Below are 26,743 nucleotides of genomic sequence, written 5' to 3' on the forward strand. Positions count from 1 at the left end.
TCTTTGGTTATTCTGGTTATTCCCTGAACCACGGCAAATCACAGATAGTGCCCAATTAGATTATGCAGAATTTGCAGGGCTTAACAGTAAGAGAGGCAGTGTATCTTGGTATTAACATTACAGCATATCTTGATCATTTAGTTAAGATTAATATCATGCTGGTATTATCCAAAGCCAAAATAGACCTGAGGAGTCTGGATAACCTGCATTTGTCCGTTATCGGACAATCTAATGTTATAACGTTGCTGCTCTTCTCTAAGGTGCAATATTTTTTTCCAGGCAATTTCTCTTGAGTTTGGAAACCTGTGGTTTAAATTGATAGATGAATTAGCTAATAGCTTTATTTGGTTATGTACAAAAGCCAGGAGTTCCTTGAAATTTTTGACTCTTCCTAGAGAGAGAGGTGGGTGGGATGTCCCCAATTTCAGATTTTATCAATGGGCTGCCACCTAACAATATATGAGGTCTCTCATTGGAGGGTTAGAAGGATATTGTGAAGGGGAGGAGGGTATTCCCGCCACCTGCAAATTGCTTATCGGGGAGGATGCTAGGAATGGTTTCCTGAAAATCTCTGAGCTGAACTATTATTAAAATGTTAAATTTAATACCCTGATAGCAGCCTTTAAAGTTTGGCTGATTATAAGGAAGAAAATTGGGCTTGAGAAAATCAATTACTATACCCCTATATAGGGTTATAATGCTCTTCCCTTTTTAGGCAAAGATTCTTGTTGTTATGGCTGGGACGACCACGGCCTGCAGAAGCTGAGGGATTTTTATGAGGAGCTCACTATTAGTGCATTTGAAGAATTGCAGCAGGATTGTGGCTAGATAAGTTTGACTTCTATCAATATTTGCAGATCTGAGATTTTCTTTTAAAAACAGAGAAGGGGTGAAGTGAGATTGCAAGCCTACCTTTGGCGCAAATTGTAGCAAAGACATCCAGCTTCACAATTAGTTCCATCTATGAGTTTTTAATTGATGTTTTATTGGATGACTTGGACAGACATGATGCTAAATGGCAAACAAAAGCTAGATGCCACTGGTTGCTGCTTCTATGCATCATTAGAACTTGGGCAGACTCTACTGCTGTTGGCAGGCCTTCAGGTGAAACATTTTAAAACTCTTTTTGACCTCTATTACTGCCTGGCTAACATCGCAAAATGGGGAGGGCATGCTGGTACGTGTTGTCTCAGGTATCAAAGTTTGGAGGCAGATTTAGTGCACATGGCTAGCACTTGTCCTGCTTAAGACTAATTCAAATTTATGAATGATTGGAAATACAGTCCTACCTTTCAGTATGCTCGAACATTGCTGGTCTCCTTATTGTAAACAAGAGCAATCAGCCTCTCTAAGTTACACTTGCATCAAAAATATTTATAATGATGCAATCGTTTGTACTTTTAGGTATCAATGAGAGATAATTGTGCTCTACTCAGAGGCACAATGCTGATTTGTGCCTTCAGTGCACTTCTGCTTCTTTTTATTTTGATAAGAATGGCATCAGATACTCTCTTGGTTGGCTTTCTGATGGGAACTAATCAGTCCAATGTGCATTTCCAAGCTAAAAGGGACCAGTCAGTTTTATCGAAATTCCTTGTCATCCAAGGAGATTCTTGGGTCCATATTTATACTTTTTTAGCGCCGCATTTGCACCGCTTTTTGACGCAAAAGCGGCGCAAACTTACAAAATACAATTGAATTTTGTAAGTTTGCGCCGCTTTTGCGTCAAAAAGCGGCGCAAATGCGGCACTAAAAAAGTATAAATATGGGCCTTGGTTTGTTGGTATTGTTGGAGTGTAGTTTTTATAATCAAAATTAACATGAAATATTTGCAAATTAATGTACGATGATGCCACATACAAAACGTATTAATGTGCTTTTACTGAACGTGTGTTGAAATGTGCCCACGGGGAGTGGCCACCAATGTATGCGATGATAAATGAAATTGACTAAAATGAATTATTAATGTACTAATGTATGATTCTGTATTAGCACTAAGAATTATATGTTAAGGTTTTGCTGAATTAATCACTAGGCCTTAGTTAGCATGAGTTGGGGCCTAGCGGCCCGGTTTCATATTAGATGTGTTTTTCTAACAGGTAGTGTGCTGACTTGCTGAAGGATATGTAGCCGTACTTTTCCAGAAGCTAGAAGAAGTGTGTAACCGTAGTAAATTCTTTCTCATGAGACTCGACTTGCTCAAGGAGACATTCTTGCCGAATGCAACAGTGTAAACTTGCAACAGGAACAAGGTCGCCTGAACTGGTATAGACAATGGGACTACAGACTAGGACCGCAAGAATAAAAAGTTTGTACCTGACATTCTACCCGTTGGAGACGTCAATTACCGGAGCCAATGAACTGCCTGAGAACTGTTCTAAAGTGACAATCCTAATGAGGTGACGAGTAAACTATTGGATGGAGATAATGATGCACCAAAATGTACCCAATTGGAAATTAGGGGACTGTACAACAAGATGATATAACCCTTTGACACAAGGAGAAATCAGCCATTACGTGCTATTCTTTGTGGTTTCCTAGCCACTCTGTCACTCTGTCTTAAAGACTTTGCTGTTTGACTTACCAAACCATCCTTACCTTCGTCCTGCCTGATTCATACTTTTCTTCCTTATGAGGGAAGTGTCCCTCATTACCTATCTTGCTGAACATTGCTGCGTTTCCTGGCTGATGGCGAATCAACTGATGTCCTGAGGACGAAGACTGACTCTGAATGCTGACCCATTACGGAGGGTAGCTATGTGATAATGAAATGGTAATTGTCTGTTTGCCTTTTTTTTCTAGGTACCAACTGCTCTTTGATAGAGACCCTAGTTAGATGTTTTCTAAATTTGTGTTGCTAAATTGTTTTGCATGAAGCCCAACATGCCAATGCTAATTTGAGGTTAGTTAAGGAGTTCACTAAAACGGACGCAAATAGACATATGACTGAATCTATGCTTTGTTGAATAATGCGCTAATGATACTCTGCTAAGATTAATCCATGTTGACATCGTGCTTTGTCCTAATGTTTATGATCTTTGCTCTGATGAAATCTTATTCGAGTTGCCATATTGTGACATTGTTGATGTGTTTGCTGGTATTGAGGCTAATAAAATTACTAGTAGAAGTGTAATCAACACGGAATAAATATCACAAATCTTACTAAATTCTGTGTGGTTATTCATGACTGAAAGGTCATGGTGTGTTTCAATTCTTATTGATGTCATTGATTAATGTGACTGGTTTGCTATTGTGAATATTGATGAGGTTATTTACCTATTGATTGACATGTTGATTAGTTATCTCGTCTTAAGGTGTCTTCAATCAGGGTCAAAAGATTAATCGGCCTAAAACGAGTCCCAAAGTGAATAAATTATCTAGATTGGGACATGTTATCAGTTCTGGTAGCAGAGGACAGTTTTGGCCCTTTGGGGCCCTAGGACGAGGGACCATTATTTTAGAATTGTTTTTGAAATAATGCAGATTGGAGGTATGATGTGCCCCTAAGTCCCTAATGACTTTCCCGGAATCTCGGAGCTTGCTGAAGTGAGTTGGGTATGTTCTTGGTGTTCTAGTGATAAGTATGTGTGACGTAGAATTTGCGCTTGCTCAGCTTATGCGTATCGCAGGTGAATTGTGAAGGGTTGTGAGATTAGAGGCCAGGTAATGTTTTAGCAGGAGTGGGCGTACTCCGCAGTATGAGAGTAGGGAAGTTGGCGAACTTCATGTGAATGTGGCGCTTTGTGCTCAAAATTATCCACATGGTTGTTGGTGATGTACGGACCCGGCGTGTTCTAAGACTCTGGAGTATATTGATAAGTGTATGAGACACTTGGTTTATGTTGTAGTTTGCGCAGTTTAATAGGTCAATCGGGCGTGGTTGACGAGTCAGGTTTGAGTCAAAGTGTGTGAGTGAAACCTTCGATGGAGATTTGGTAAGTTCTAAAGTGCACTAGGAGGAACCATTGACAAGTCGAGAGAGAAATTTGCAGGTCAAATTTTGCTTGCGGGCGCGGGATCTGAGAAAGAATGAGTAGTGGCCGAGGCTTCAAGTGAAATCTCTGTAAAGTTCTGAAGCAGTTGTGTTACCCTTCCTGTAGTAAACTGGCAAATTTGAGCTTTTTGTTGAGGTGCTCGCAATATGTTGCATTAATTTTGTGTGGATCCAGAGTGAGGAAGACAAGCCACAGGACTTTGTCAACCGCAGTGTGTGTGAGTGTGACGTCATTGGAGCTGCGCTGGGATAGGTCAGCTAGTAAGAAGGGTCACGCACAGATTGGCAGTCGTTCGTGAGCAGCAATTGTTTGAGAAGGTAGGCGAAGAGTGTTCTGGGAATTAAAGTCACTTCCTGATTAGATTCTAAACTAAATAAAAGATGCAAAAAATGAAGTTTTTCAAGGCTCTAAAGAGTGCTTTGAGGGGAGATGTGTACATTACAGTGAGTGTGGCGGAGCCTACACCGCCAGAGGATACTCCGGCTTATGCCGTAATGGAGGAGAAGGGAGTTGCGCCATGTCTTTGGCTAAAGCAATGGTCCAAATTAACGGAGAAAGATGGGTGTTTGGCGTTTCTAGAGAATGGAACATTTAACATAGGGGTTCAAGAGAATTTGCGGATAGCGCTAAATGAGCAAAAGCCGCCTCCGAGACCAGCTCAGTTTGAGGCGTTAGCAATTTGGGAATTAACGGCCATATGACAGAGGCAGCAGAAACTTGAGAGGAGAATAGGAAAACAGAAAAGACTCTAGCGGAGGCTAGATGGGATAGTGAGACCAGGATGTGGAGAAGGGAAATAATTGACTGACTAAGGATGTTTCCGGCAATAACTTAAGAGGCCGAAACACAGGGAAGAAAGGCCACTTGCAAAACAGACAAGGGCTCTAGTAGACAAAAGGAGACTGAAGTCTTGGGCAGATGCAGATGATTCAGATGATGATGAGTTTCTTAATCAGTTGTTACATGATCGACCACCACCATATGTCATAAATGACAATATACCGAGTACTAGTGCAGGTCCTGTAAATTCAACACAAAATCAGGGGACCACAAATACAGCACAGGCAAATAATGTTACCACATCAGCTCTGATACTGAATGGTGCTAGTGTATCCACTGCACCCGACACGCAGATACAGTTGTAGCCACCACCAGTTCAGAGGCTCTACCCTGATGTCCCAGTATTAGAAACGACTACGAATTTGATGGTGCCGCCTGATCCAGTATACACAGGATCAAAGTTAGTGCAGATTGAGCCAACTCCACATTTACTGCCCCAGCCGCAGCAACAGATGGTTCTGCGTTACACTTCGGTCACAGGACCGCAGTCAGTTACAGCACCTGTAATGAATCAAGCTATGGGAGTTAATTCTCCACAGGGATTGGGGAATGGACAGGCGCCAGCCGCTATATCCTTGCCAATTAGTGTTGGTCCACTGGTACCGCTGTATGCGCAGGCGAGGCCTAGTGTATGCGACCAAGGAGTAATGACTCAAGAAGTGATAAGACGAGGGTTCACAGGAAGCTCTCAAGGGATGACACCGGGAGAACAGACAGCGGAGAGGTCTAGATCCTTGTTGGACTTCAGTCCGATTGGGGTTCCTTTAGAGACAATGAGACAAGCAGGATTGGGTCTACTGACTCCACAGGTACTGTGTGCAAATACGTCACAAACACCAATGGTGCAGGCTGGAAATATTTCGTTGCAAGGTTTGACAGGTTTGACAGTGCAACAATTGAATGAATGGTTAGACAAGCTTAACACTCCACAGACTACTCCTGTGACAGCAGAGCGGTCGAAGAGAGAGGAATACCTGAATTTTGTGAGGTTGGGTGTGGAAGCAGCTGAATTAGTTGAAGGAACCATGGGAGTGAACAGGTTAGAATCATACACTGAGGCAGAACTGAGGTGTCTGTGCCCGAAAATAACCAAAGAAGTGAGTTAGGTGCACCAGAGGTTAGCGAACTTGGCAGACAAATCTGGCATAGACTTAGACAATACCAAGCATCTGAAGAGGAGTTACAGGCTAGACGTCGAACCTAAAGATTTTGACCACATGAGGTCGAGTGGGATGAAAGCACATCTTAAAGAAATACTGCTCAAGTTTGGGGAGCATTAGAGAAGTGGGAAGGCAGATGGGCAAAGAAGAGAGATAAGAGGAAAAGTGACTGCCTGGAACCACAGCAGGTGAAAGCTGTGCCAGATACGGGAACAATAAAGATGCTACTGATGAGAGAAACAGCTGGAGGGGTTCTAGTTCATGTACCGTGGTCTAGAGGTGACATTTTGTCATTCACAAATGACTACCCCAGGTTGAGGGAAAAGCCGATAGAATGGTATCAGCAGACAGACAGGTTTGTGAAGCTTGCAAAATGTCTTTGGGAAGACTTGAATACCCTGTTTGAGATTATAGTTCCAGCTGATTTGTGGCTTGAGTGCAAGAGGAGTGTGGATTGGTCGACGGAAGAGCCGGCAAGGGACAAGATTACTGGAGCACCGTCTCCTGAAGTAATAAGGTACTACTATAAGGTGATTGAGTTTTTGAAACAGAAAGTGTCGCCGAAGGTTACTGATTGGCAGAAAATTGATCGAACAGCACAAGAAGGCAAAGAGTCAATACATGCTTACTATGAGAGGTTCTTAAAAGCGTTTAAGCATTACAGTGGCACGAAGGTCATAGAGCCGAAAGACATGAATCACCTTGTGTTCAGGTTTGTTGAAGGATTGAGGCCAGAGATTAGCCAGATGATTAAGAATCATATGAACTGTTGACAAGCAAAGCCGATTGATGAGGTGTTGCAGTATGCGAAATACTGTAGTGATGAGATTGAACTGAAGCAGAGAAAGCTTAAAAGGGAAGGTGATGGTGATGCAAATTTAGGCAGCGCAAGCACGGATGCAGGGAAATGGATTGCAGCAGATGGTGCAGCAACCACAAGGGAACAGGATGTTTCAGACGCAACCGAGAGGCAGAGGTCGAGGAGGTTTTGTGAACCGTGGTCCGGATTTGAATACCGTTGTGGTACAAAATGATGTGCAAGGGATGAAAATGGTGTTACCATGCCATGCGAGCGAGGGCGTGGGACATTGGAAGCGGGAGTGCCCGATGATGGTGCAGGAGGGTGCTGTTCAACAGAGCAATCATGTCATTGCATTTCAAAATGTTAAAGGACCAAGGATGAGGGGTCCAAATCCGAACTTCCAGAATAACATGGTTCAGATGCACTGTCTCCAGCCCATGCAACAAATGCAAATACCACGTATGCAACCAGTGCAGATGCAGCAAGTGCAACAGCAGATTCCCGTGGTACCTAGGCAGCAAATGCAGTTGCCTTTACCTCCAATGGGACAGCAACAGGTGATGCTTCCTCAATAGGTCACAGGTCAAACAATGAGTCAAAATAATTCGGTACAACAGTTCCCATTGCGTGGTGAGAATGGAATAAACGATGAATGGTCGGATGATTGTTCAGATAGTGAGGAGTGCAGGCTTGCAGCGTCCATAGAAGTAGATCAGAGGGGACCTTATGAGCAAGGGAAGGTGATGGGTCACAAGGTTTAATTCCTGGTTGATACAGGAGCTACACGCTCTACAGTCAGAAGTGCAGAGGTTCTGAAACTGCCTCTTTCAGGGCGTACCATAAAAGTAGTGGGAGTAGCAAATCAGCTCCTGACTAATCCAATTACAGATCCGGTCCAAGTTGAGATTGGTACCTTTCAGGGATTGCACAGGTTTGTAGTCTGTGATTCAAGTCCTGTGTCCCTACTGGGAAGAGACTTGCTGTGTAAGACGAGTTGTTCGATCACCTGTTCCAATGAAGGGATTGAGGTGCAGACAAACAGTGATGATGAAGGAGATGATGGTCAGATCTCAGAGCCAGAGACGGGGACCATAGATGAGGAATACCCTTTGATAAGTTTTTTCCCGATGTTCACAGTAACCGATTTGCCAACAGAATTACAGGGAACAGTGACAGAGAAGGTGTGGGATTTGACAGGAAAGGAGGTAGGATTGATAAAAAGGAGTAGAACCAGTTAAAGTGGATGTGAATCCAAATGCCGTGTTTCCCCAGGTACCGCAGTACCACATGGCACAGGATGTCCTCATACAGGTGATGCAGATCATTGCAGACTTTGTAAAGCAAGGGGTCCTAAAAGAAGTGATGAGCAGCCCATGTAATTCACCAATAATGGGTCTGAGAAAGCCTTGTCGGAAAGTTTGAATTGTCCAAGACCTGAGGAAAATTAATGAGATAGTGGTAAAATGTTGCCCTATAGTGCCAAATCCAGCTGTGATCATGTTTCAGGTTCCATGTGATGCAAGGTGGTTCACAGTCGTGGACTTGTCTCAAGCATTCTTTTTGGTACCTCTTCATGAGGATAGCCAATTTCTTTTCAGTTTCAAATTCTTGGACAAGGTTTACAGTTGGTGTCGAATTCATCAAGGGTTTTCAGAATCGCCTTCCATCTTCAATCAGATATTGAAGAAAGATTTGGAATCATTGGAACTGCCTTTTAATTTGACTCTAGTGCAGTACATTGATGATTTGTTGATTGCGTCCAAAACGAAAGATGACTGCAGGTATGACACTATTGCCTTACTGAATCATTTGGGAAAGAACGGACCTAAAGTGTCCCCAAAGAAGCTGCAGTACTGTCAGAAAGAGGTGAAGTACTTAGGCCATCTGATTGAAAAAGGGTCAAGGAAAATACTGTATCAAAAGAAAGAGTGACAGCCATACTACAGATGAATCCCCCAACATCCAAAAGAGACGTTAGGATGTTTTTGGGAATGGTGGGCTACTGTCGCCAGTGGATTCCAAACTTCTCAATTATCTCTAAGCCATTGGTGAGGTTGACCGTTAAGGAGGTTAAGGATGGACCAGATACCCTGACTATGTCTGAGAAAGAGATGAGGCCATTCATCGAGTGAGAGAGTGTATGTGCAGGGCTCCAGCTTTAGGTATGCCTGACTACACAAAGCCTTTTGTCCTGTTTTGTCATGAACGTGATGCTTGTTCTTTGTCTGTCCTGACGCAGGTCCATGGAGGTGCAAACCGCCTAGTAGCATATTTTTCAGCTACTTTGGACCCAGTAGCAGAAGCCTTACCGGGTTGTGTGCGTGCAATTGCAGCAGTTGGTCAAAGCCTTACTCAGTGTGAAGGCATAGTGATGGGACATCCCTTAACAGTGGTCCCACACTCAGTCGAGATACTACTCACCCAAACTAAGACGCAGCACATGACAAATACCCGCCTAACAAAATACGAGACGATTATATTGGGGTCACCTAATGTGTCATTGAAACGCTGTACTGTGTTAAACCCGGCAACTTTGCTTCCTAATGAAAATACAGATGTTGATGATGCTGAGGAAGTAGAACATGATTGTCTTGAGGTAACAGAACTGTGCACCACACCTAGACCTGACATTAAAGATACTCAGTTGCAAGAAAATGATTACATTATCTTTGTTCATGGTTCATGTCTGAGAGACTCAGTGGGAGTACTGAGAGCCGGATATGCTGTGTGTACAATCACTGGTATCCTAGAAGCATCTTGGCTCGAAAGAGTATATTCTGCTCAAGTTGCTGAATTGGTTGCTCTTACTAGGGCATGCCATGCCGCTGACAAATTGAAAGTCACTATCTATACTGATAGCAGATACGGATTTGGAATTGTACATGATTTTGGCCAGTTATGGTCACAGAGGGGTTTCATGACCTCTTCTGGTTCGCCAGTGAAAAATGGTCGCGATTCAGTTACCTCTTGAAATTGCCGTGATGAAATGCAGCACTCATGTGCAATCACAAGACTTTGTGTCAATGGGAAACGGATATGCAGATCAAGTCGCAAGGTTTTGTGCATTGAACTGTATATCGTTCAAAGATCAGTGGGAACTGTTACCTGAAGCAGAAAATGAGACATGCACAGGCTACGCATTGAGGGTGGTTGACGCAATGGAAGAATTAAAATTGTTGCAGGGACGTGCCAGCAGAGAAGAAAAATGTTCTTGGCTTAAAATACAATGGGGGTGATTCTGATTCTGGCGGGCGGCGGAGGCCGCCCGCCAGAATTCCGCCCCCAAAATACTGCGCCGCGGTCAAAAGACCGCGGCGGGTATTTCAAGTTTTCCCCTGGGCTGGCGGGTGGCCGCCAAAAGGCCGCCCGCCAGCCCAGGGGAAAACGACCTTCCCACGAGGATGCCGGCTCGTAATCGAGCCGGCGGAGTGGGAAGGTGCGACGGGTGCATTTGCACCCGTCGCGTATTTCACTGTCTGCCAAGCAGACAGTGAAATACTTGTAGGGGCCCTCTTACGGGGGCCCCTGCAGTGCCCATGCCAGTGGCATGGGCACTGCAGGGGCCCCCAGGGGCCCGCGACCCCCCCTACCGCCATCCGGTTCCCGGCGGGCGGACCGCCGGGAACTGGATGGCGGTAGGGGGGGTCGGAATCCCCTCGGCGGCGCAGCTAGCTGCGCCGCCTTGGAGGATTCAACAGGGCAGCGGTACACTGGCGGGAGACCGCCAGTGTTGCCGGTCTGACCGTGGCTTTACCGCCGCGGTCAGAATGCCCTGCGGGGCACCGCCGGCCTGTCGGCGGTGCTCCCGCCGACCCTGGCCCCGGCGGTCAGAATCACCCCCAATGTGTACAAAGACCTGATGATTTGTGGGTTTCAGATGAGGGGAAAATGGTTTTGACAAACAGTCTCTTATCACAGTTTGCAAGGTTTTACCATGGTCAAGCACATATTGGGAGAGATGCCATGATCAGGTTGTTCAAAATAGATTAGTTACATTCAAAATTCAGACAAGCTGCAGAAGTAATTTGTCACAGGTGCATCATCTGTCAGCAGATGAATGCGGGGAAAGGGACCGTGGTGAATTTGAGCCACATTGGGAGAGCAGGATGTCCAATTAGCAGAATGCAATTGGATTTTATTGAGATGCCTGTGTGTGGAGGTCTGAGATACGTGTTGGTGATTGTGTGCATCTTTAGCCACTGGATTGAAGCTTACCCTACACGTAGGAATGACAGTTTCACAGTAGCGAATTGCTGCTTTGGGAGTTTATACCATGTTTCGGGTTCCTGATCTCTTTAGAATCAGATAGAGGGAGTCACTTCAACAATAAGGTGGTTAAGCTCTTGTGTGCAGCATTGAACATTGAACAGAAGTTGCATTGTAGCTACCGTCCTGAAGCTTCAGGGCTAGTGGAGCAGATGAATGGTACCTTGAAGTCAAGAATGGCGAAAATGTGCGCAGCAACGAATTTGAAATGGCCAGATGCATTGCCCTTAGTGCTGATGTCAATGAGAAATACACCTAACAAGAAAACAGGACTGTCTCCTCATGAAAATTCCTATGGGTCGAGCTATGAGACTGCCCGCAGTGCCTGCAAATGTTCTTGTGAATATCACGGATGATATGGTGTTGGACTACTGCAAGGGTCTGGCTGACGTGGTCTGCTCTTTCTCTCACCAGGTGGAAGCAACCACACTGCCACTGATAAATGATCCAGGTCACAATCTGAAGGCTGGTGACTGAGTTGTTCTCAAGAAACATGTGAGGTAGTTGTTTTTGGAGCCACGTTGGAAGGGGCTGTATCAAGTGATACTGACAACCACTACTGCTGTGAAATGTGCAGGAATTCCAAACTGGATCCATGCCAGTCACACAAAGAAGGTGACGTGTCCAACTGATGAGGAACTTGAATTGTCGAAAATAACAGCTACAGAAAAGGAAGTCTCAGGGCCGGAGAGTAATCAAAGGGGAACTGAGACTGGAGGAGAGCCCGTTGAGGACGGATTGGTCACTCAACCAGCAAACGAAATCCAGAAGGGTGACGGTGAGCCTATCTCAACTGAGGCACCAGGGGAACTGACCCAAAGAGAGGTTCTCCCAGAAGCAGACGGATACAGGTTTGAAGTTGAACCCCTGACAGACCCAGATGGCGAAGGAGTTGAGACAGAAGGAAGTCAACATGTTTAGACTCCTCCTGAGCCACTTGCAGACCCAGCAAGAGAAAACACCATAGCACAAGAGGAGGGCAGTGAACAGCAACCTGAGAAGCCGAACAGTAAAAGGACACTGAGGGGAGATAAGTGGCCAGAGTCGCAAACTGCAAAAGGGAAAGTGGTCATCAACGAAACAATAGAGGAAGAGGTTGATACCACAAGGAAGGAAGATCTGAGTGAAGGAGAATTGCAGGGTGGCCGCAAGTTGAAAAGAAAGAGAATAGCAAACAGAAGATACGCGGGTCCTGAATGGGCTTATGCAACATCAGCTGAATGGCAGCAAGGGGGTTATTACAACTTTGGAGGAGGTGTTAATCTGTCCCAAATGTGACGGATATACCACCAGCTGTATTACGAGTTCCATAGGATATAATGGACTCGTAATACGGCTGGTGGTATATCCGTCACTTTACCGTCACTTTTGGGACAGATTAACACCTCCTCCAAAGTTGTAATAACCCCCCAAGAGTTCTTGGCATTCTGTTTTGATCGTGAAGTTCCAGGTCAATATTATGGTACTTGAATTTGGCTTCAAATAAAAGAGACTGTGTTAAGCTGAAATTGAATATAGGGAAACCTGAGAAAAAGAGACTAATGAAGAATTACCGGATGTGACGCTGTTAACTTGAATTGACTTTGAAAACCGATTGTGACAAGCTGCTAACCCGATTTGACAAAGACCCTGGAGTGAATGAGATAGCTGTAAATACTTGCTGAAGAAAGACTTTTGCTTGGCTTTGCGGGAAAAGAGAGTTATTAACCATCCTCAAAATTAGTTGTTTACTTATAGTACTTTACTTTCTGATTCTTTATAGATCATGCCTAGGTCAGGAGATGACGATGAGGGAAATAAGCGTTGTAAATATTTGGGTGTTGCTTTGGGTGTTGTATGTATGATATTCATTATAGCTATATTTTTGGAAATGCGTTTGGTGGATGGAGTGAAGCTAACAATGCTACAGTTTCTGAGACTGCTACACTAACACTGTAGGATAGATTTGAGCAGGATACAAAGTATTTGCACGACAAAACTAATACAAAAGGAGAGCTGTCTACTAACGTTTTCTATCACTTGCTGAGTGAGTATGTTGACACTATGGATGCGAAGGCTTGTTATGTGTTTACACAAATTCCTCTTTCAGTCCAAGAGGGAGTTACCTTTCAAAGCTTGCCATTATCATACGGGATTAGTTGTAGTCTGCTACTAACGCATTTTTATAATCAAGAAGAAGTGCAATATTTGTACTCGAACTATGACTTATGTGCCTATCATAGAAGATTTGAATAGTGTGGCTAAATATTATGCCATAAAGCTAATTAAGGGATTCTTTGAGCCTAGAATGACAATTAGTACATCATGCTTGCTTACACCTCTAGAAAATAGTTTTCTAGATCACACTGAAGATAGAAGGAGGGTTTTAAAGGGAAAATTAGAAAAGGGCTTGCAGCAACGATCATTTCTTAGTAATAGCAACAATGGGGTTAGGGAACAAGGGAAACTAGCTTTAGATGCGAAACATGTAGGTAGGCTTTGCATTACGCGACCAAAGTCATATTATGACAATGTGTTTGTGGGAACGAGTGAATGTAAGCATGTGTTTTTGTTTCAGAATAAATGAACTTTTATGCTAAATGGAATGGATCAAGCGATCCCAGGGGTCTAGTATATTTGTGGACTTAGGGGGTCATTCTGACCCCCGCGGGCGGCGGGAGCCGCCCGCCTGGAGGGAGCCGCCAAATGGCCGCTCCGCGGTCAAAAGACCGCGGAGGCCATTCTGGCTTTCCCGCTGGGCTGGCGGGCGACCGCCAGAAGGCCGCCCGCCAGCCCAGCGGGAAACCCCTCCCCACGAGGAAGCCGGCTCCGAATGGAGCCGGCGGAGTGGGTATGTGCGACGGGTGCAGTGGCACCCGTCGCGTATTTCAGTGTCTGCAAAGCAGAAACTCAAATACAAAGTGGGGCCCTCTTACGGGGGCCCCTGCAGTGCCCATGCCATTGGCATGGGCCCCTGCAGTGCCCATGCCAATGGCAATGGGGCCCCACGACACCCCTCACCGCCATCCTGTTCCTGGCGGTCAGAGCCGCCTTAGTGCTTATTACCGTCTTCCAAAGGGATGATATGGGACATGTTATTTGGGAATAGTTTTCCCAAAGATCTATCAACTAGATGATTTAAAGAAATTTCCGAGAGTGACAGAATTACTTTGTGCTAGACACAAGAGAGAAACTGCTGCTGGTGTAGTAGGAGACATATTTGGAGCAATAATTCCTTCAGTGGGAGTTGCTTTGAACTCCATAAAGATTCAAAAGATTTCTACTATTGTGGATAACATGCTGACAAACTTCACAGGAGCTATACTCCTGATGGATACTGAACTTGCTGTGGAGAGGGCTATGACTCTTCAAAATAGGCTTGCTTTAGACATTCTTTTAGCGAAAAGTGGCGGAGTCTGTAAGATGCTTAATGAGCGTCACTGTTGTGCCTATATACCGGATAATAGTAATGAGATTAGAAGTATGCTTACTAACCTAACAAGAGATAGTGCAGATTTGAAAGAATTGAAAGAACCAGGAGTCTGGAAAAAGGTTGGAGAGGGATTTGCGTGTGTGGGAAGCTGGTTTAGTGGCCTTTGGCCTGGGTTTTTAGGAAAATTAATACAGGGAATAGTAATCGTTTTGGCTTGCTTATTTGGACTGTGGTTATTAAGTAAATGTAGTAAAAGGGTTAAAACAAAATGGGCAAAACATAAAGAGAGGAGGGAAGACAAGAAAAGAGAGAACATTTTCAGAGCAAAATATGAAAAGGCGAAGCAAAAAGAGGAAATTGAGATGAGGGAAATGAACAAATGAAAGAATTGTTAAAGACTGGATTTGTGTGATGACAAGTGTCATCAGAGGAGGGATTGTTGGAGTGTAGTTTTTATAATCAAAATTAACATGGAATATTTGCAAATTAATGTATGATGATGCCGCATAGAAAACGTATTAATGTGCTTTTACTAAACGTGTGTTGAAATGTGCCTACCGGGAGATGCCACCAATGTATGCGATTATAAATGAAATTGACTAAAATGAATTATAAATGTACTAATGTATGATTCTGTATTAGCACTAAGAGTTATATGTTAAGGTTTTGCTGAATTAATCACTAGGCCTTAGTTAACATGAGTCGGGCCTAGCTACCCGGTTTCATATAAGATGTGTTTTTCTAACGGGTAGTGTGCTGACTTGCTGAAGGACATGTAGCCGTACTTTTCCAGAAGCTAGAAGAAGTGTGTAACCATAGTAAATTCTTTCTCATGAGACTCGACTTGCTCAAGGAGACATTCTTGCCGAATGCAACAGTGTAAACTTGCAACAGGTACAAGGTCGCCTGAACTGGTATAGACAATGGGACTACAGACTAGGACCGCAAGAATAAAAAGTTTGTACCTGACATTCTACCCGTTGGAGACGTCAATTACCGGAGCCAATGAACTACGTGAGAACTGTTCTAAAGTGACAATCCTAATGAGCCGACGAGTAAACTATTGGATGGAGATAATGATGCACCAAAATGTACCCAATTGCATATTAGGGGACTGTACAATAAGATGATATAAACCTTTGACACAAGGAGAAATCAGCCATTACGTGCTATTCTTTGCAGTTTCCTAGCCACTCTGTCACTCCGTCTTAAAGACTTTGCTGTTTGACTTACCAAACCATCCTTACCTTTGTCCTGCCTGATTCATACTTTTCCTCCTTATGAGGGAAGTGTCCCTTATTACCTATCTTGCTGAACATTGCTGCATTTCCTGGCTGATGGCGAATCAACTGACGTCCTGAGAACGAAGACTGACTCTGAATGCTGACCCATTACGGAGGGTAACTATATGATAATGAAATTGTAATTGTCTGTTTGCCTTTTTTTTCTAGGTACCAACTGCTCTTTGATAGAGACCCTAGTTAGATGTTTTCTAAATTTGTGTTGCTAAATTGTTTTGCATGAAGCCCAACATGCCAATGCTAATTAGAGGTTAGTTAAGGAGTTCACTAAAACGGACGCAAATAGACAAATGACTGAATTTATGCTTTGTTGAATAATGCGCTAATGATATTCTGCTTAGATTTATCCATGTTGACATCGTGCTTTGTCCTAATGTTTATGATCTTTGCTCTGATGAAATCTTATTTGAGTTTCCATATTGTGACATTGTTGATGTGTTTTCTGGTATTGAGGCTAATAAAATTACTAGTAGAAGTGTAATCAACACGGAATAAATATCACAAATCTTACTAAATTCTGTGTGGTTATTCATGACTGAAAGGTCATGGTGTGTTTCAATTCTTATGGATGTCATTGATTAATGTGACTGATTTGCTATTGTGAATATTGATGAGGTTATTGACCTATTGATTGACATGTTGATTAGTTATCTCGTCTTAAGGTGTCTTCAATCAGGGTCAAAAGATCCATCGGCCTAAAACGAGTCCCAAAGTGAATAAATTATCTAGATTGGGACACATTATCAGTTCCAGTGTTTTTAATGAGGAGGTTATGAGTGAGCATTTGAAGGACAATGCAGCTCCCACTGATCTCACTATTACCAATGAAACAATAATTTTCTGATACAAAATAGAATTTTGAAAAGATCTGTCCATTGTGGCTTAGGAGTTCACAAGGGTCTGGTAAGTTCTAGGTAGTTCATGGGCATTCCATGGCAACCACCCAAGGTTTTGATACAAAGCCATTTTGCCCAAAATTGTTAGGCTAGGCTTTGCTTAGAAAAATAAGAGCTCTTTGAGGCAGGTGCTAAGTAAGAAACATGTTTTCATTTTTCCTTACATTTCTCACACCCAGTTTTTGAAATGTTTTTAAAACATTTGAAAAACATTTCAAACACCAGGTGTTTGAAATGTTTTTTAGAAAATATCTAGGCATACTATTTTGTACTGGAAGGGCACCCTTCCAGTAAAACACCTACCCTACATATGCATACATTGCACAGGTGTGTGTGTAGCATTAGGCAACCTTGCAGTACACTAGCATAGGGGAAATGAGGAGTGGTAGGCCATATTTAGTAAAGTAGCAAAGCAGCCCAGTACATTTGGTTGCTGCACTGCATTGCACTATCTTCTTTTGGAAACTGCACTCTTATGTCTGTCATAATACACATGAGAAATTGTTTCAAAGAAGAAAAAAATGAATGCAGCTAAAAGAAAATTGTGTCCTTGAGGTAAAACACTGGATGCACCACAGAAAGCTGTGTCTTCTCATGTATTATGGGTTGGTCGACTTACTTTCAAGGACATATTTACAGAGGTGACAGAGTTCTGTAAATAGGAGTAAACTCAGGGTTTCTCTGTGTATGTATTTATTTGATATTCCTTCAGTGCGAACCTAGTCAAAAGACAGTGGAATACTATGAATGTTCTCTAGCAATCAGTGCTGAAGGTACACAGTCTGAAATAGACAGTGGGGAGTCACTTAAGTATCTTTGCTCATCTGGATAGAGGTGATAGTAAAACCTTCTTAACGAAATGGAATACTTTGTATCTCTGAGGAACTTGGTTATAAGTTAAGAGCGGTCGAAGTCCTATTCAAGCAACAACCACAATCCCTGTCAGGTGAACCACAATCTGTGTTTTACCCTCTGGTATCTTGGCACAAAAGCATTCAGGCTTAACTTAGAGACAATGTCTAAAGTATTTATGCAGCACACACACAGTAATAAAGTGAAAACATAACACAACAAAAAACCTGGAACAACTTTGAAAAGTAGAGCAAATTTTAATGAATAAAATGATTTAAGAATGACAAAAACCCAATTGGTTGAACCAGAGTTAAGATTTCCAATATAAATAGTGCCTAAAAGCACAAAGAGCCACTCACTGTCATCTGGTCGCAGTAGATGGTGGGGTCACAAGTTCAGGCCGACAACGATACAGCGTGGGTCGGATACAGGGACCACATTAGTCATGCTGAAAAGTTACCTTCTAAGTCTGGCACAGAGAGTTTTGTTCTCTTTGGAGGAAGCTGTAAGGAGGGGTTTGAGCATCACGGACAGTCTTCAATGTAGCGTGAAGAGCAGGTCGGTCACCTTGGATGCACCTCACTGTAGTGCAAAGAGAGGTCAAACATCGAGGACTGTTGTTACTGTAGCTTTGCACTGGCAGCTGTCACAGTCTGTCATTTCTGTAGTGCGAAGTGCAGGTCTTGTGTTGCTGGCTGTTGTTGGTGATCACTGTCGGCAGGAAGAGCAGGTCTCACCACATCTTCATGGAGGTGTACATTGCAGACAACAGAGTCTTGGCGCAAATAGCCCCAACTTAAGAATGTTTACCTTTTTACTTAGGAAGATCTCTCACTGATGCCAACCAAGGTACCAGGACCTTGGGGAGGGGGGAGCTCATCCTGGGGATCAGGACTCACTTCTGCAAAGGCCAGCAGCTGGGCTCAGGTGGATCCAGTTGCAGGTCCAGACAGGTCCAGTTGCAGCGAGTCAGCCTGGCATTTGCAGGGAGGTCCTTGAACCTTGTGGTGTCCCTGTTTCGCACAAAGGAGTTTAGTCAACTAACTCTTGGAGTCACTCTGGATAGCCAAGGACGAAAGCAAGCAGGTCCTATCTTCTTTCTCAGACAGTAAGGTCGCCCTTCAAGCAGTAGGGTAATCATCTGACAACAAGTCAGTTCTTCTTATAAATCTCCCACAGATCTAGGAGTGTTCTGATGAGTGGTCTGGATGCAATAAGTAAAATTTGCTGTCAGGCAGAACTCCAAGATGTGTTCTGTTGCAACCAGGGATGGACAATAGTCATATCAGGGGTCAGAAGCTGGATGACTAATGAATCGTACTAGGTTGAAAGACAGCGATCTTTGTCCTACAGGGGTTTTAACTAAGCTTAACAGATATTGAATTACAGATCTTCAAAAGGCTCACTTGTAGACTGTAGTGCCATTTAATGAGCTACAGTCATCTGCATAGCTCTAGTAATACAGCCAAATAACTGAATAATGATTTCTAGTAGCTGACTATAGACAATATAAATAACCAAGAGATAGCTGCACATTGGTGCACACCAAGTGTCAGAACCAAAAGGTCTCTGAGAAAGTGTGGTGAGTTCATTTCTTTTAGAATATGAGGTAAGGGAACAATGACACCCGCTTAGAACTGGTCCTGACTCATCTGTCTAGCTTAGTGAATTAACAGTGTGGAATAATCCTCAGTGTTGAACATTGCAGAGAGGTCCAAAAGGAATAAGAGGTGCATGCAGCTCCAATGCTGTCTAAAGACAGTGTTCCCTCATTTGCATTGGGGCATGGTCCCTTGCAATTGAGGCAATCTCAATTGCCTCTGTGCCAATGTCCTTTTATGGACACGGTGGCATAGCAATCACAATGTTATGTGGTGCTTCCTAAAGGCAGCCCTCTGGAGGGGAGAAAGAGGGTCCCATGGACCCCCCAGGCATCACTTTGTAGGTGGGTGGATTGCACCCACCTGCAAGGGGATCTCTCTCCTTTCTAAAAAATGCAGGCAGCATGCCACCTGCACAGTGAAACATGGAGCGGCTTTGCAGCAGCCACTAGACTTTTCCCTTGAATTTGCTGTCCCCAGACAGTACGAGTTTGCAGCTGCCCTGGGGGCAGTGCATTCACCATAATATGGTGCACTTTCCCTGTTTGAGTACTGTGTATCTATATAAAAGTGTGCCATAGCCCAAAAAAAGGAAAGGGCGCTGTGTATGTAATATGGCCCTCGGTGTTATATAAGATTGTTAAAAAGGACCAGCTCAACACATCTCACAGGCCGTACAGCAGTCTGCTGGGGGAGGCTTCATGGAAATCTTATGATCTAGTGAAACTTTAAATCTGAATAAAACCCACTCTTCTAAATGATTTTGAAGGATACAAAAACTTGATTATATACCTATATACCTATTTGGTAAAGGTGCTTTGGAATCAAGAAACACTTTTTTGGCAATGGAGGTACCCACTCACGTACTAAAGATACTGATATCTTGCAAAAATGGAGAGTTGGGTAGAGAGAAATGTTTTAATGGGGCTTTGATCTATCCCCCCCACTCTGGAATTTTAACAATACAAACAGATCACAAGACCCCGGGTTAAACTGTGTGGAAATAAATAAGACCATGCTAGTTCTAAATGTCTCACGTAAATATTTTCCATAAATATATACATATTTTAACCCCTTCTGTGCCTTGGACGAGATGATCTCGTCCAAGGCTACAGTTCCCCTGTGCCTTGGACGAGATCATCTCGTCCTAGGCACAGGGGAACTTGGGGGCGCGCTAGCGTGCCCCCCGTGCACCCCCCTTCCCCCCCCCAAGTCGGGATGGAAGGGGAAGACCTTCCCCTTCCACCCCCGACCCCCTCCCACCCCCCCTGTGACGTCAGCGCGCGAGTGCGTGCTGATTTGTCACAGGGGCCTCCCTAGTCGCGCTGGAAGCTTCCAGCGCGATTGAAACAGAAATGCAAAAGCATTTCTTTTTCAATCACTTGGGAGGCCCGGAGGGGCTTCAAAGGGAAGGAAAAGTATTTCCTTCCCTTTGAAGTCCCTCCGAGGGTTTCAAAAGCCGGATTGCTTGCAATCCGGCTTTTGAAACCCCACTAGACACCAGGGATTTTTTTTTTTTTTTTGTGAAACACACAAAAGGGAGCGACCCCTTGGGCAAGGGTCGCTCCCAGGGGGGCATTTTTTTGAGAAGGCCTTTTCTGCCCCCAGGGGGGGCAGAAACCTCTAGGCACCAGGGACCATTTTTTGTTTGTTTTTTTTTTTTATGTTTCATTTCTTTTTTTTTTGGTGGGGAGCGACCCCTTAGGCAAGGGTCGCTCCCCTTGGGGGAAAATTATATTTTGGCCATTTCTGCCCCCCTTGGGGGCAGATTGGCCTATTTTGATGAGGCCAATCTGCCCCCAAGGGGGGTAGAAACCACTAGAAACCAGGGAATTTTTTCTTTGCGTGAATTTCACGCAAAGGGAGCGACCCCTTAGGCAAGGGTCGCTCCCTGGCGGGGAGGGCAATTTATTTTAGGCCATTTCTGCCCCCCCTGGGGGCAGATCGGCCTATTATTAGGCCGATCTGCCCCCGGGGGGGGCAGAAACCTCTAGGCGCCAGGGCAAATTTTTTTTTTGTGTTTTTTTTTTTTTTTGTTTCTTTTTTTAGAGATGGGGAGCGACCCATCAGACAAGGGTCGCTCCCCTGGGGGGCAAATTGTATTTAGACCATTTCTGCCCCCCTGGGGGCAGATTGGCCGATTTTAGGTCAATCTGCCCCCAAGGGGGCAGAAACCACTAGGCACGGGGATTTGTTTTGTGGCGCCAATGTCACGCAGGGGGAGCTACCCCGTAGGCAAGGGTCGCTCCCGGGTGGGGTGGGGGTTGGGGAGCAAATTTATTTTAGGCCATTTCTGCCCCCCGGGGGCAGATCGGCCTAATACTAGGCCGAACTGCCCCCAGGGGGGGGGCAGAACCCTCAGGGCAAATTTTTTTGTTGTGTTTTTTTTTTTTTTTTTTTTTTTTTCGAGATGGGGAGCGACCCATCAGGCAAGGGTCGCTCCCCTGGGGGGCAAATTGTATTGAGGCCATTTCTGCCCCCCTTGGGTGCAGATTGGCAGATTTTAGGTCAATCTGCCCCCAAGGGGGCAGAAACCACTAGGCTCCGGGGATTTGTTTTTTGGCGCCAATGTCACGCAGGGGGAGCGACCCCGTAGGCAAGGGTCGCTCCCGGGGGGGGTGGGGGCTGGGGGGGGGGGAATTTATTTTAGGCCATTTCTGCCCCCCCCGGAGGAAGATCGGCCTATTATTAGGCCGAACTGCCCCCAGGGGGGGGGGGGCAGAACCCTCAGGGCACCAGGGCAAATTTTTTGGTTGTGTTTTTTTTTTGTTTGTTTGTTTTTTTCGAGATGGGGAGCGACCCATCAGGCAAGGGTCGCTCCCCTGGGGGGCAAATTGTATTTAGGCCATTTCAGATTGGCCGATTTTAGGTCAATCTGCCCCCAAGGGGGCAGAAACCACTAGGCACCGGGGATTTGTTTTTTGGCGCCAATGTCCGCAGGGGGAGCGACCCCGTAGGCAAGGGTCGCTCCCGGGGGGGGTGGGGGCTGGGGGGGGAATTTATTTTAGGCCATTTCTGCCCCCCCTGGGGGCAGATCGGCCTATTATTAGGCCGAACTGCCCCCAGGGGGGGGCAGAACCCTCAGGGCACCAGGGCAAATTTTTTTGTTGTGTTTTTTTTTTTGTTTGTTTGTTTTTTTCGAGATGGGGAGCGACCCATCAGGCAAGGGTCGCTCCCCTGGGGTGCAAATTGTATTTAGGCCATTTCTGCCCCCCTTGGGGGCAGATTGGCCGATTTTAGGTCAATCTGCCCCCAAGGGGGCAGAAACCACTAGGCACCGGGGATTTGTTTTTTGGCGCCAATGTCACGCAGGGGGAGCGACCCCGTAGGCAAGGGTCGCTCCCGGGGGGGTGGGGGCTGGGGGGGGGAAATTAATTTTAGGCCATTTCTGCCCCCCCTGGGGGCAGATTGGCCTATTATTAGGCCGAACTGACCCCAGGGGGGGGGCAGAACCCTCAGGGCACCAGGGATTTTTTTTTTGTTGTGTTGTTTTTTTTTTGTTTGTTTGTTTTTTTCGAGATGGGGAGCGACCCATCAGGCAAGGGTCGCTCCCCTGGGGTGCAAATTGTATTTAGGCCATTTCTGCCCCCCTTGGGGGCAGATTGGCCGATTTTCGGTCAATCTGCCCCCAAGGGGGCAGAAACCTCTAGGCACCTGGGATTTGTTTTTTGGCGCCAATGTCACGCAGGGGGAGCGACCCCGTAGGCAAGGGTCGCTCCCGGGGGGGGTGGGGGCTGGGGGGGGGCAAATTTATTTTAGGGCATTTCTGCCCCCTCCCGGGGCCGGCTGAGCTAGAGGCCAAACTCCACAGGTAGGCACTTTGCAAAAAACACCTCTGTTTTCTGTGAAAAAATATGTTCTGTCCACGTTGTGTTTTGGGCCATTTCCTTTCGTGGGCGCTAGGCCTACCCACAGAACTGAGGTACCATTTTTATTGAGAGACTTGGGGGAATGCTGGGTGGAAGGAAATTTGTGGCTCCTCTCAGATTCTAGAACTTTCTGCCACAGAAATGTGAGGAACATGTGTTTTTTTAGCCACATTTTGAGGTTTGCAAAGGATTCTGGGTAACAGAACCTGGTCCGAGCCCCGCAAGTCACCCCATTTTGGATTCCCCTAGGTCTCTAGTTTTCAGAAATGCACAGGTTTGGTAGGTTTCCCTAGGTGCCGGGTGAGCTACAGGCCAAAATCCACAGGTAGGCACTGTTTTCTTTCAAAAAATGGGATGTGTCCACGTTGCGCTTTGGGGTGTTTCCTGTCGCCGGCGCTAGGCCTACCCACGCAAGTGAGGTATCATTTTTATCGGGAGACTTGGGGGAACGCTGGGTGGAAGGAAATTTGTAGCTCCTCTCAGATTCCAGAACTTTCTGCCACAGAAATGTGAGGAACATGTGTTTTTTTAGCCAAATTTTGAGGTTTGCAAAGGATTCTGGGTAACAGAATCTGGTCCGAGCCCCGCAAGTCACCCCTCCTTGGATTCCCCTAGGTCTCTAGTTTTCAGAAATGCACAGGTTTGGTAGGTTTCCCTAGGTGCCGGCTGAGCTAGAGGCCAAAATCTACGGGTAGGCACTTCGCAAAAAACACCTCTGTTTTTTCCCAAAATTTAGGATGTGTCCACGTTGCGCTTTGGGGTTTTTCCTGTCGCCGGCGCTAGGCCTACCCACGCAAGTGAGGTATCATTTTTATCGGGAGACTTGGGGGAACGCTGGGTGGAAGGAAATTTGTAGCTCCTCTCAGATTCCAGAACTTTCTGCCACAGAAATGTGAGGAACATGTGTTTTTTTAGCCAAAGTTTGAGGTTTGCAAAGGATTCTGGGTAACAGAACCTGGTCCGAGCCCCGCAAGTCACCCCTCCTTGCATTCCGCTAGGTCTCTAGTTTTCAGAAATGCACAGGTTTGGTAGGTTTCCCTAGGTGCCGGCTGAGCTAGAGGCCAAAATCTACAGGTAGGCACTTCGCAAAAAACACCTCTGTTTTCTCCCAAAATTTAGGATGTGTCCACGTTGCGCTTTGGGGCGTTTCCTGTCGCGGGCGCTAGGCCTACCCACACAAGTGAGGTATCATTTTTATCGGGAGACTTGGGGGAACATAGATTAGAAAACAAGTGCTATTGCCCCTTGTCTTTCTCTACATTTTTTCCTTCCAAATATAGGAGAGTGTGTAAAAAAGACATCTATTTGAGAAATTCCCTATAATTCACATGCTTGTATGGTCACCCCGGAATTCAGAGATGTGCAAATAACCACTGCTCCTCAGCACCTTATCTTGTGCCCTTTTTGGAAATGCAAAGGTTTTCTTGATAGCAATTTTTTACTCTTTATATTTCAGCAAATGAATTGCTGTATACCCGGTATAGAATGAAAACGTACTGCTTTGTGCAGCTCATTTATTGGCTCTGGGTTCCTCGGGTTCTTGATGAACCTACAAGCCCTATATATCCCCGCAACCAGAGGAGTCCAGCAGACGTAACAGTATATTGCTTTCCATAATCTGACATTGCAGGGAAAAGTTACAGAGTAAAACGTAGAGAAAAATTTATGTTTTTTTCACCTCAATTTCAATATTTTTCTTTTTCAGCTGTTATTTTCTGTAGGAAACCCTTGTAGGATCTACACAAATGACCCCTTGCTGAATTCAGAATTTTGTCTACTTTTCAGAAATGGTTAGGTTTCTGGGATCCAGCATTGGTTTCATGCCCATTCCTGTCACTGACTGGAAGGAGGCTGAAAGCACAAAATATTGCAAAAATGGGGTATGCCCCAGTAAAATGCCAAAATTGTGTTGAAAAATTGGGTTTTCTGATTTAAGTCTGCCTGTTCCTGAAAGCTAGGAAGCTGCTGAGTTTAGCACTGCAAACCCTTTGTTGATGCCATTTTCAGGGGGAAATCCACAAGCCTTCTTCTGCAGCCACTTTTTCCAATTTTTTTGAAAAAAACGAATTTTTCACTGTATTTTGGCCAATTTCTTGGCCTCCTTCAAGGGAACCCACAAAGTCTGGGTACCTCTAGAATCCCTAGGATGTTGGAAAAAAAGGACGCAAATTTGGCTTGGTTAGCTTATGTGGACAAAAAGTTATGAGGGCCTAAGCTCGAACTGCCCCAAATAGGCAAAAAAAGGCCTGGCACAGGAGGGGGAAAAGGCCTGGCAGCGAAGGGGCTAAGAAAGATATCATGTTCTTGCGGACATTGTGTGGCATACTTTATCATTGGGCACCCTCTCGCCTGATGTGAAGATCCCAAGCGGGCATAATTTAAAGCTCTGTCATGATGTATGTGCAGAGGAGATGTGAGCATCTATTGTGTACTGTATGTGCTCCTAGGACTTAGGGCAATAGCTAAAATGGTGTTATGGTTGGCTCTAACACTCTTTATTCGTTCCCCAAATACCTACCTGCTTACAAAAAACCCCAGAGTCTAAGAGGATCCTAACACCTAATGCCTTTTTTTCTTTCATGTAGCACGTATGGCAAATATTTTTGTGCCCATAAAAGTAAGTGCCATACGACTGCCCCCAGCCTTTCCACTGCTCCCAATTTATGGAGCGGGTTTAAAGACAGAGCTTAGTGAATTGCCAGTTCCGGGCCTTAAAGCCTGTTATTCCCAACAACAGGTATACACAAAACCCTAATACCTGCAACAACATGAGTAGAACACACAAAAGAGTAAGGTTGAGCATGAAACTGATCACTTTCTGTAGAAAGAAACTGATTCTATTCAATAAATCAGGGCGGAATTAAAATGATCTTGGAAGGTTAATGTAGTGGGAGAACAGAACCCACAAAGTCTGAGAATAATCAGCAGAAGGAGTCTGAAATTGGTTTCAAAATTTGAAATGTGTCATAATATAAAGGCCTGAGGCTATGGGGGCCAGTTGTCAGAAGAATTAGCAAATATAGCATGATGGTGACACAAGGGTTGACTTGATTTATGCTGTAACCATTTCAGCTAACCTACTGCAGAGTTCTTGAGTTGTACAAATAATTTGAGAATTTGACAAATATTTACTTGTGATTCGTTAAGAAGCGTACAATGGTATTACTAGATGTTTTCCTGCATTGCACACTACAAAAGTCAGATTTGTGCCAGCACAGATCCCACCATATTTACCTTGTGGAATTTGTGCAGAGGAAAAATTGTGTAATTTTGCACATCTTGTAATCTTAATTTGGATACAAACTTCCATTTGCACCAAATTATAATTTATGCAGCCCACTGAAAGACGGTTTAAAAGGATGCAATCTGAGTCCTCCTTTTGTTTATGCTGCATTTTGTTCGCTATAACCATGGCCACTGGAATATACGTCATAGTTTACTAAATTATGCAGCAAGAAAAGACAAATTATGTGGCGTAATGTGGCACATTTTGTGATAGCGTTACGTCAGTATTTTGAAATTTTAACATGTTAACACTATATGGGCAAAGGTTTTAACTCAGTCTGACAAACAAATACATCGATAAGCTATGGACAGACGACCCCATCAACCTTTGTGCACAGAGTTTTAGAACTTTTTATCCGTTTGACCTAGAAACAAAATTAGTTTTGTTAAAATCTGCAGACTATGCAACAAATGAAGAGTTGTGCGGCAACTGTGGCAAAGTCATAATTAAGCGGAAGAATCGA

Source organism: Pleurodeles waltl, chromosome 4_2 (assembly GCF_031143425.1).
Source record: "Pleurodeles waltl isolate 20211129_DDA chromosome 4_2, aPleWal1.hap1.20221129, whole genome shotgun sequence".
NCBI lineage: Eukaryota > Metazoa > Chordata > Amphibia > Caudata > Salamandridae > Pleurodeles > Pleurodeles waltl.